The following is a 12,006-nucleotide window of genomic DNA, read 5'->3' as shown; positions in this document are numbered from 1 at the left end:
GGAAGAATATCGTTCCTCGGTCTATTTTGTACGGACCTCGCTACGCTTGGTCCGTACTCTCAAGACCTCGGTCCGATATTCTCCCAGTAGGGCCCTCGCGCTTGGTTAATAAGGTATCTGTTTCCAGCAGATAGCTCAACATCAGTTAGATTTGTAACTTTGATTACACTTGTAAAAAGCAACGAATAAAAATTTGTCCTTGTTCCACGTACTTGCAGAGTTCCTGTCGACGATAGTAATTCTGATCCCTTCAGCCTTTTCAAGATTCCAAGTGACCTTTATAGGCTGTCGACTTGTTCTTCAATGCGCCTCTTAATCCATTACTTTTTGGGCTTCGATAAGTAATAAGCCATCATTCCTACGAGGTGTAACACGGCTTCAAAATAAGGAACATGGGTTACCTAGGGTAGATGAGGGTGAACGTGGTAGAAAAATGGCTAACCAAGGATAAATGGCAATAGAAGGGGGTAGAACATGGGTTACCTGGGGTAGATGAGGGTGAACGTGATAGAACAAAGCTAAACTAGGGTAGATGAGGGTAAAAGGAGTAGAACATGGGTTACCTATGGTAAATGAGGGTGAACGTCGTAGAACATGGCTAAACAAGGGTAGATGGGGGTAAACGTGGTAGAACATGGGTTAAGTAGGCTAGATGAGGGTGAACGTGGTAGAACATGGGTTACCTATGGTAGATGGGGGTTAACGTGGTAGAACATGGGTTAACTAGGGTAGATGAGGGTGAACGTGGTAGAACATGGCTAAACAAGGGTAGATGGGGGTAAACGTGGTAGAAAATGGGTTAACTAGGGTAGATGAGGGTGAACTCGGTAGAACATGGTTAATCAAGGGTATATGGGGGTGAACGTAGTAGAACATGGGTAAATTAGGGTAGGTGTGGGTTAATGAGGGAGAGCAAAGGTAACTGATAGAACAAGATTATGTAGGACATATCGTGGTACATACATGAACGTAATAATACGTAGTATTGATGTGTATTAGTTATTGGGACATGATATGGACCTAACATGAACGCTTTACCCGCTGTGAGGCGGCCGATTTAGTGAAGGTAGGTCGTAACCAAAACCCGTCGGTAAAGAAGGTGCCTTGCCTTGGCGTTTACTGGCGGCAGAAGCCATGCAGAAGAAGGTAAAAACAGGATCGATACGAAATGAACAAAACAACTCGAACGACCGAACGGGCGAAACAAAATGATCATATGACACTGACGCGTCGGTCAATGACAAACCGGTAATGGCGTGGAGTCCTGGGGCTAATTAAGTTATTCCTTAGGAATATTAACCATTCCTCACGTGTACAGCCCTTTAGATTTGGATATTGTGACAAGTTGCGTGACTTTTTTATAATGCTCTACTGTGATTCTGTCAATCAGCTTTTGTATGCGTCATTGTCCGGGCATGTGCGGGGACCTTGTGTCATTCGAGGAGAGCACGTAGTTCGGTCGTTCTGGCAGTGTGATTTTTTTAATAAAAAACGTTTAAACCTCTATTTGCTGTTTCTTACATGGTGGCAGCGGTCACAGGACCCATACGGACGGAAGACTACTAGTATGGCATCAGGATTTAGTTTACCGCCGCCGGCACCCCTAGAACTTCACGATCAAAACGCCGCAGAGAAGTGGAAGAAATTTCACTTAGCATGGACAAGCTATTCTCTGGCTACGGAACTTAACAAGAAAGCCCAACCAGTCCAAGTTGCTACTCTCCTCACAGTCATAGGCGAAGAGGCTCGCGATGTTTATTCCACGTTTACAGATTGGACCAAGGAGGGCGACGAGAACGAGATTGCCCCGGTTTTGACGAAGTTTGCCGAATATTGCCAACCGCGAAAAAATGTCCCCTTTGAGCGCTACCGATTCAACCGCCGATCACAAGAAGCAGGAGAAACATATGACCAGTACAAGACCGCACTTCGTAAACTCGCCGCGGGATGCGAATTCAATACCATAACTCCGGACGAAATACTCAGAGACCGTTTGATTTTTGGCATACGCGACACAAAAGTCCGGGAGAGATTACTTCGCGAGGCTGCTCTCACCTTAGCCAAAACAGACGAGATTTGTCGTGCCGCCGAAAGCATGCATGCCCAAATGAAAGTTGTTGGAGATGCCACCGAATCGGAAACCAACAAAGTAGATCAAGAGCGTACCTCTAACGTAAGAAAACTAAAGAAGAATATGCGGAGAAGACAACAGCAAAGTCAACGCGGACGTAACTGGAGAGAGTGTAACAATTGTGGATATCAACATATGGAAAACTTGGAATCCTGTCCCGCACTCGGTAAGGAATGCCTGAAGTGTGGAAAGAGGAATCACTTCATAGCGAAATGCAAGTCCAAGGAGGTCAAAGCCTCCGATTTAGAAGACGAAGAGGCCAGCGAAATGTACCAAACAGACGTAGCAGCCGTGGAGCTTGATGATTCACAACTGGTCACATTGAAATTAGAGTCGGGTAACTTCGTTCGTTTTCAGCCGGACACTGGCGCTCAGTGTGACGTGATGCCACTACATATTTATAAGAAGGCATCCAAAGACGAAACACTTGAAAAGGTAACTCACACCGAGGCATCGCTTGTCGCCTATGGGGGCTCGAAAGTTAAGGTCATTGGTTGCGTCAGCATCCGCGTCTGGAGAAACGAAAGGTCATTCCGTCTGGACTGCCGTTTAGTCAACAACGCTAAACTACGTCCTATCCTTGGCATCAAGTCGTGCTTAGCTATGGGTATTATCCAGTACAAAGATAATGACCTTATCCACAGGCCTGAGACTGGAAGTGCTTCGGTTTTTCTAGTGGATGCCCCGCGTTCACCTTTAAGCAAAGAGGCGCTCATGTCAAAGTTCCCAGACGTTTTTGGTGATGGCCTAGGCCAACTGGACGGTGAATACAAGATTAAGTTAGATGAAACGATCCCCCCAGTACAGCATGCTCCACGTCGCATCGCAGTGGCATTAAGGCCCAAGCTTAAGGAAGCATTAGATGATTTAGAAGCACAGGGTGTCGTAGCTCCGGTGACCACGCCCACCAGGTGGATAAACTCCGTTGTCGCAGTACCAAAGAAGAATGGAAAGTTGCGCATATGTCTGGACCCCAAAGATCTGAATCGTGCAATACAGAGAGAAAATTATCAGCTTCCGACAGTTGAGGACATTGCGACACGCCTCCATGGAGCAAAGGTCTTCACAATTATGGATGTCAGGAATGGGTTCAGGCACGTCAACCTTGATGAAGAATCTTCATACCTGACGACCTTTCAGACCCCCTTCGGTCGGTATCGCTGGAGGCGCATGCCATTCGGAATCTCATCAGCTCCGGAAGTGTTTCAACGGAAAATGCACGAGCTTATTGAAGGCATGACGGGTATTGAGGTGGTGGCAGACGATTTTATTGCAGTCGGTTACGGTGACACGTTTGAAGAAGCGGCTCAGGATCATGACAAAAATCTTCTGCTCTTCCTCCAAAGATGCAAGGAAAGAAATATTCGCCTAAACTTAGAAAAGCTCAAGCTGCGACAGCCACAAGTACTCTTCATTGGACACATGGCCACTGCTTAGGGACTGGGAATAGATCCCGCCAAAGTCCGAGCTATCGTTGAGATGCCACCCCCTACAGACAAACAAGGAGTACAACGTCTTCTGGGACTGGCTCAGTACCTGGCCAAGTTTCTTCCACATCTCTCCGATACAACTAAGCCTCTAAGGGACTTAACACAGAATGACGTACAGTGGGTTTGGAATGAACCTCAACAGACTGCATTTGTGAAGTTAAAGGAAATGGTTACGCGCACCCCAGTTCTGCGTTACTATAATCTCAAGGAAGAAGTTACACTACAGTGCGACGCATCCCAGTCCGGCCTAGGAGCCGCTCTGATGCAGAATGGGCAGCCTGTCGCATACGCCTCACGAGCCCTGACACCGGCCGAGACACGCTATGCCCAAATTGAGAAAGAACTCCTGGCGATAGTCTTTGCTTGCGATCGTTTTGACGCCTATGTGTATGGCCGAGACCTGTTGAATGTAGAAACGGATCACAAACCCCTGGAGGCGATCTTTATGAAATCACTGGCATCAGCCCCCAAACGACTCCAGAGAATGTTGCTGCGCCTGCAGAAGTACAGTCTCAAAGTGAAATACAAGAAAGGAAGAGAAATGCTGCTGGCAGATACCTTAAGTCGCGCCTACCTACCAGAAGTGAATGCCACCGAGTTCTCCAGAGAGTTGGAAGACGTTGACCACCGTAGCTGGCTCCCAGTGACCATTGACCGCTGGCAACAGCTGAAAAATGCAGCCGCAGATGACCCAGTACAGCAGAAGTTACGGGAAGTGACCAGAGGCGGATGGCCGGAAAATAGAGCTCAAGCACCCGAATGTGTTCGCCCTTACTTTGACGTGCGCGATGAGTTAACTATCCAGGACGAGCTTATCTTCAAAGGTCAGCAGATTGTTGTTCCTTTAGTGATGAGAAAGGAACTCATGGAGAAGAAGCACGCGTCTCACATTGGTATTGAGGGATGTCTGCGCCGGGCCAGAGAAACCCTGTACTGGCCACGTATGGCCACAGAACTGAGAGAATATATTTCCAAGTGCGATATCTGCCTATCCCATCGCAATGAGCAAGGAAAGGAGCCAATGCAGTCACACGAGTTCGTTGCACGCCCGTGGGCAAAGATTGCCGATGACCTCTGTGAATTCGATAACAGGGTGTTGTTAGTTGTTTGCGACTACTACAGCAACTTTATTGAAGTGGCCCGCGTGAGCAGCATCACTTCCCGAGCCATCATTAGGGAACTGAAAGCCATGTTTGCAAGATTTGGAGTTCCAGACACTCTGGTCACAGACAATGGTCCACAGTTTTCGTCCGCCGAGTTTTCAGTTTTCTCCAGGGCCTGGATGTTCGAGCACAAGACATCCTCGCCGGCCTATCCTCAGTCGAATGGAAAGGCAGAGAATGCAGTTCGGACAGTTAAGAATTTGTTTACAAAGTGCAAGGCGTCTGGAGCATCAGAGTTTCAGGCGCTCTTAGACTGGCGTAACACACCTACGGCAGGAATTGGCACCAGCCCCGCCCAACGCCTCATGGGTCGCCGTTGTAAAACACTGCTGCCGGTAGCAGGCTCACTGTTACAGCCCAACTTTCCCACTGAGGAGGACACTCGCAAGTTGATAGGAACCAAGCAAAGACAACAGCACTACTACAACAAGCAAGCCAAACCTTTAGACCCAATCAGCGTGGGAGAAACAGTGCGAATGAAACTACCTGGTGAGAAAACATGGAGTTCAGGAACATGCACGGCTACAGCTGGCCCAAGGAGCTACAGGGTACAGGTAGGACAGACGGTGTATAGGAGAAATCGACGGCAGCTAATCGACGCAGGGGAACCCAAAGATGTCCCAGAACTTATTATTCCGGATCAGTCAGCAGGAGCAAGCCCTGAGCCCGAGGCCACTGTCCCACCCGGAAACTGCCCTCCATCTGAAGTTCACGTTGGACCAAGGCGGTCACAACGGGAAGTGAAGCCACCCCATTGGTTCAAAGACTTTGTCACTCCCTAATGTTTTTTTGTTGTTGTTGTTTCGTTTAACGTTTCTTAGGAAAAAGGGAAGATGTGACAAGTTGCGTGACTTTTTTATAATGCTCTATTGTGATTCTGTCAATCAGCTTTTGTATGCGTCATTGTCCGGGCATGTGCGGGGACCTTGTGTCATTCGTGGAGAGCACGTAGTTCGGTCGTGCTGGCAGTGTGATTTTTTTAATAAAAAACGTTTAAACCTCTATTTGCTGTTTCTTACAGATATCAGGTCTCGATTTTAGTCACAAACAGAGATTTTCATTTACAATACATACCAGAAAATAAAAAGTGAGGTTTGAATGCATTAGAAAGGACTACATTCTCTGCTTTGAGAATATAGATAATTTGAATTAACATGTAATCATCAATTGGCGAAGAGGAGCAGATGTTTGTCAATGGCATTGATATTAGTGGCTGAAATTACTTATTAAAGAGGAACCCATAACTGGTCTGGGCCAGGGAATAGGTCTGAATTTCCTTGTTGCATTTAGTTGGAGTGAAAGTCTTAATAGTGATTTTTCCCGAGTGGAACAGATAAAGAAAACTTTACATTAAGGTATTATGTAAAGTGATTTGTGTTCTTTGAAGCATTATCAGGACAAGGAACAGATGCTCTAAATGATGGCTGTGAGGACAAACCTTTTGCTGAAGACCCTCTATTGGCTTATGGGTTTTAAGACCTGATGCAGCTCTTTGATTTGATGAAATGGTAAATTAATTTCAACCACACATGTTTTGACTTGTGATAAATGATGCTTTGATAGGTTCTCATTGATAAATGACTACTCTAAACAACTGTTAGTAAATGGATCACACCACAATGTTGCTTGGGTCAAAATTTAAAAATTAGTTTAAGTTGCAGTCAGGTATTTTTTTCTTCTCAACGAGACACTCAAGCAGGTGTATATTCTTTTTATCTTTTAAATTCTTGTATTTTTAACTAGTTATATTTGATGCTTGGTGATTGTATATACTTTTATAAATCTTTTACATTTTTATGTATTTAACTAGTTCTTAATCTAAACTTAGTATTCTTTTGAGGACCCCTCTGTAAACCACTTTGTGATGTTGGTATCCTCATTAAAGATTACTACTATACTACTTTAATTTATGCCAATTAGTTTGACAGCCAGCCAAAAGACAGTTGAACGAAGAAAGACAGACATGGGGAAGCTGTCTGTTAGACAGAGATAGTTGGTAGTGGATTAAAATTAACAAAATTCCTAAGAAGCTGAAAGATTTTGATTCAATGTCTCCTCGCATTTATGTTGATTTTCAGTTTGTTAGAAGAAAACTGCAGCCAACATTCCACTTATCCAGAAAAGTGGATACAACTTTCAAGAGTTCTTTGTAAGATATATGGACAATTGGGTAAGTTGATGTGGTGCTCAATGAGAAAACTGTATCTTTTTCTTCACAAGAACCTTACATCATTGTAATCCACTCATGGTTCCTCAAACAAATAACCTTAGTGTTGATTTTATAATTCAATACTTTAAGTTGGGTTACCTGTGGTGAATTTAGTAACAAAATTTTCACTTGTGAAAAATTCTTAAATTGCCACCAGTTAGAATTGCATGTTTGGCCCACAATGTTTGACACAATGTGTGGCAATGTTTCATCTGAACAGCAATATGTCATTTGGTCTTTTTCCATCATTTACAATATTAGATTGGATGGTTGTTATTTAGATGCTCACCATTTGAAATTCATAACTAGTGGACATTCAATTTTCTTGGCAGGTTTTTAGATTCTAAATTGACCGTAAAATAATTATGTGGATAAGTACATTTACTCCTATCTCTTTTTCATAATTCTAAGTGAAAACTTTGTGCTGAGTCTCCTTGGACACTTGAATTTTGATGTGAAGTTCATTTGTTACATCTTTTACAGGATATGAGCAGACTCTTCTACATGATCATCTGGCACTCTGTAGAGAAAGTGAAGAAAACTACTTTGCGGATGCAGAGAATTCTTCACGCGAGTCATCTCACCTTGACAGTGTCTCGCTGTCTGATTCAAAGGACTGTGGTGGATCATTCAATGGTAAGGGATTTCTGCCAAACACAAACAATAATTATAATAACTGTATGTGAAGAATAAATATCCCAAAAACTGCTGCTTGGGATGTGAAAAAAAATTTGGTAGAGCTTATTTCTTGAAAACTTAGTCCATTTAACCTGCCAAAAAAAGTTCAGCAATATATGTAGCAACTGAAAGAATTATCTAGAAATCAGTTCAATGTTCTTGTTTGCAGCCTTTCAACAATTATTTTGGACATTTGTAAATGGCAGCAGCTTAAAAAAGTGAAACATTAAAAACGTACCTTCACAAGAAAAGAACTTTAGTGTAAAAAGTGGGAAGTGTCAGAGAAGAACACAGGTGAAGGAAAGCGTAGCATGAAAAAGAAATGACATTTGGTATGTATGTATATATATAACTTGGATATATCAACAAAGTTGAAGTGGTAAATTGGCCACCGTAACGCACACACAACCCACAATTCCTCTATTCGCTCCGACTAAGGGCTAACGCTCGAAACGTCAGCTTTTGTAATCGTTACGGTGGCCAATTTACCACTTCAACTTTGTTGATATATCCAAGTTATTTCGTTACTCCCACCGACGCAGCCCCAAACAGTTTCTTTCGAAACTATCAGCCTTTATTCACATGCATATGTATACTTACCATATTATTACAGATTTGCTCATTCTACACATTTGACCTCCACTTATGGTTTAACACATTTAATTTGCACAGTGGTCATGTGTTTCAATTATTTTAAGTGAAGTTCTTTTTTTATTTATTCAGCTTTTGTGGAATAATATTGACCATGTTTTTGCCATTGCAGAGTACGAGGGTCTAGAACTCCCCATTTCTTATTGTTTTTTTTTTTTTAACCATTTTGGTGGCATTTCATTTTTATTTATAAATTTCAATAAGGCCTCTTTTGCATCATCTGGGGGCACTAAGCTGTTTTCTTTTTTTGAAGGCAATGGTGGTACACATGGTGATGAACCTGAGTTGTACTCTGACCCAAGATGCAATACCAGTCTTGTGGATTCCACTGCAAGCTCTCAGCTTGAAGCCTCAGGGCAAGGCTCTGAATGCAAAAGCACCCTTCTTGTTGAGGAGGTAGAGAAAAAAGGAGGTCAGGACCTAAGACCAACTAATATATCGACCTATGAAATAGTAGAGGGTTGGCTACAGTCTATCTGCTCTGCTAATGGCTTGCCATTTCTGTCTCCTGGTGGTCCAGAATCGTTAGACACTGTTCACAATGATACTCTTACATTGCTTAATAGTGTGGAGTCTGCAAGAGCCATGATAGAAGGAAGAGAGTAAAGGAAAAGAGATACAGATTGGTGGAGTAAGACAGGAAAGGTGGAAAATTCTCTCTTTCATTCCTTAATGGTGGGACCTCTTGAAATTTAACCAGGTTCATTGATGTACATGATGGTCTAAACTTGAAATTTGTAGCTGCTACTCTTCAATTCTCCGTCGGTGTCCGGTCTTTTCGTCCAAGTCTTTTCGTCCAAAAGTATTTTTACCTAAGTCTGTTCGTTTACTTGTTAAGTCTTTTCTCGAAGCAAATAAATAACTTTTAGAAGGCTAGATAAGGTTATAGAAAGAACTTGTTGCGAGCCGCCGCCATTTTGGTACCGATATCTTTAGTCACCAATCTTCGTTTACGAATTCAACGTCATGAATTTTACGATATATACACAGAGAATGAATGAAGTTGTAACGCAAAATACTATATTAAATAGTGGCGAAAGTAAAGACTTGCTTGCCGTTTAATTATTTCGCGCGAAAGAAATGGGAATAGTAGGCTTGTTGTTAAGCGTCTATTGAGCGTAAAAGGTCAACGAAGTGTAACGTCACTACGTGAATAGCTCGTAACAAGTTCTTTCTATAGCCTTGTCTAGCCTTCTAAAAGTTATTTATTTGCTTCGAGAAAAGACTTAACAAGTAAACGAACAAACTTAGGTGAAAATACTTTTGGACGAAAAGACTTGGACGAAAAGACTTCTGGACGAAAAGACCGTAATTCTACCCTTCAAACATGAGGCAGATATATACAAAGATCAAATCTTTCTATAATATAGTATAATCGTCTTTATTAAAAACTGGATCATTGGATACTGCAATTCAAGACTTTTTATTGGCTTAGCCATTATGGTATATGAACCAATATACCATAATCTACAAATGTGGTAAGCGTACGCGTCAGCTTAAAATTAAAAGGGAGCTAAAAAATTTGTATAATATAAAGATTTGCTTAATATCTTGGGGGCGTTTTTAATAAAACAATTGTTCCACTAGCGCTTGTTGGATATGAGATGATTATAGCCAACTCGGCGCTACGCGCCTCTTTGGCCATCTATCATCTCATCTCCAACAAGCGCGAGTGGAATAATTGTTTAATAGTTTTTCATTATAGGAATTTTACTGGTCGGTATTTTTGAAATTATTTATGGGGTGGGATTTTCCAGGGGAGAGGAATTTTTGCACGAATAAATTACACTTCATATAAAATCACTGATACATTGATTTGATTCAAACATCTGATTGTTTTTTTTTTTACTTGAAAGATAGCTACATTCCATATTGTCTGTGGTGTTCTCATGTTTCTAAGTTTCACAGTAACCGTAAGTTTAATTATTATGATCATTATTTCATGCATACTAGCACAAGGGGGGAGAAGGAGAGGAGCAGATTTGGAGACGAGATTGGGCAAAGCAAGACTACAAAGTAGAGAAATTGCTAAAGGTTGTCTGCGCTGCTAATGGCGTGTCTTCTGGTGAAGTGACGTCACTTCTGTCTCGTAGTGTCCCCTTAAGTTCAGGTGCAGCTCATGACGATGAACTTTTATTGCTTGAGGGTTTGGAGACTGTAAGAGCAAAATCTTCTTCCAATGGAGAGGTGAGTAATTCTTATTTTCTTTTCTTTTGAATTCTGCGACCAACATTGTCTTTTTGCAGAGCTTAAGACAGGTTTGTTAATACTAATTGTAAATTGTTTGTTTCTGCAGTCTGTAAAATATGGACAGTCTAGTCACTTTTATTTCTCTCATGAGTTTTCATTTGTGTTGTAATTGTCAGAGGTGTGTGTAAGGGGGAAAGGGTGCAGGTAAGGAATCTGCGCCAACATATTGCATTCCATGTAAAGTTTTTTGTGGAGTGCATCAACATTTTCTGTGATGTGTTCTTATTAGAAATCGACTTAAGATTTTGTAGGAAATTTTTAAAGTCTCTGGTTTGACTCACTCTCCTTAATTCATTTGGCTAGTTTGTTGTGCTTTAATATCGTCATCCACAATAGTTTTGTATGAAAGTGGGACTCTGACTCTATAGACGTGGGCCTCCTTGCCTGAAATAACTTTTATAAATCACTCGGGTCCTCCAAACCCGGAAGAAGTCGTACATTGTCAACCGCACTACTTCCCCTAAGATTATGCCAATAATGTCTGTATTACTGACTTTAGCAGCTCTTGCCAACATTTCTTGCCAACATTTCTTGATAATTATGGTAGGTCCAATTTTTTTGATTGTATTGAATTATTTTTCAAAATCCACAGAAAAAAGATGTTCGACCTTTCAAAGGCAACCACCGAGACGTGAGAGGGCAAGCAGAGCCTTGAGCCACCATAAGCAATCCTGTAGAAAAGTTTATTGCAAAAAAGTTTGTCATTTAATTTACAAACACGTTAACCAGTGTGCTAATTATTAGAGAGTAAACAACTGAAAAAGCTTTAAATACGATAATCCCTCTTGGAGAGAAGCATAATTTCGATTTTTTAGCTCGTGAATATAGTAAAGTAGTACATGTCGGACGCGGCACCAAACTTTTTATGTTTGTATTAAAATACTAAGCATACCAAACTCGGACACACCGTCCACGAAAGGCTCTATGTGCTTTTAAATTAATCTCCAAGCGTAGTTACCGAAACCCTTTTGCTAGAGTGGAAATACTCGCGAGACGTAGCCTTATCTATACGACTCACAAGTAGATATCCGGAATCACACGACTGCGGCAAGAGCTTAATGAGCTTTTCGGTTATGGCAACCGGACAAGTAGACTGCTGATCTGGAATGATAGGAAGTATGACCTCGGTATTGGTCATTCTTGCGCTCAGCAACATAAATTGTCATGTGATCACCAATGATAGCAATAATAAGTTGTTCCCTAGGCTGATGTTATCTCTTTACCACCGGTGATAAATAACCGGGCGGAATGGCGATAGGTGTTTATGGCGTAGAATGCAATTACAGGACAAAGCACGCGGATATTGTGTAGAGTCGCTGCCCTATTAAGGGCATTAAATGCATTAGACGCATCAATTAGCAGGACCGCGTCGGTGTCATCTGCTTCGAAGATTCTATGCATAGTGTGTATTGCAGACTCGCTCCCTGATTTCTG

The 12,006-nt window shown here is 42.0% G+C and overlaps 2 pseudogenes across 1 annotated transcript; both read left to right on the top strand.

Annotated features, from left to right (window-relative positions):
* The first annotated feature begins 1,516 nt into the window (after positions 1-1,516).
* LOC148724918 (uncharacterized) lies at positions 1,517-2,312 on the top strand (annotated as a pseudogene).
* A 3,843-nt stretch (positions 2,313-6,155) lies between these two features.
* Positions 6,156-11,513, top strand: LOC148724917 (uncharacterized; annotated as a pseudogene). Its single transcript, XR_015991090.1, has 6 exons — positions 6,156-6,292; positions 6,863-6,954; positions 7,477-7,633; positions 8,568-8,967; positions 10,276-10,509; positions 11,165-11,513. The product of XR_015991090.1 is annotated as an uncharacterized LOC148724917 (transcript).
* Positions 11,514-12,006: the final 493 nt, after the last annotated feature.

Source organism: Stylophora pistillata, chromosome 8 (genome assembly GCF_964205215.1).
Source record: "Stylophora pistillata chromosome 8, jaStyPist1.2, whole genome shotgun sequence".
Classification (NCBI taxonomy): domain Eukaryota; kingdom Metazoa; phylum Cnidaria; class Anthozoa; order Scleractinia; family Pocilloporidae; genus Stylophora; species Stylophora pistillata.
Note: the sequence above shows the minus strand (reverse complement) of the source record. Positions and strands in the feature narration are given on the sequence as shown.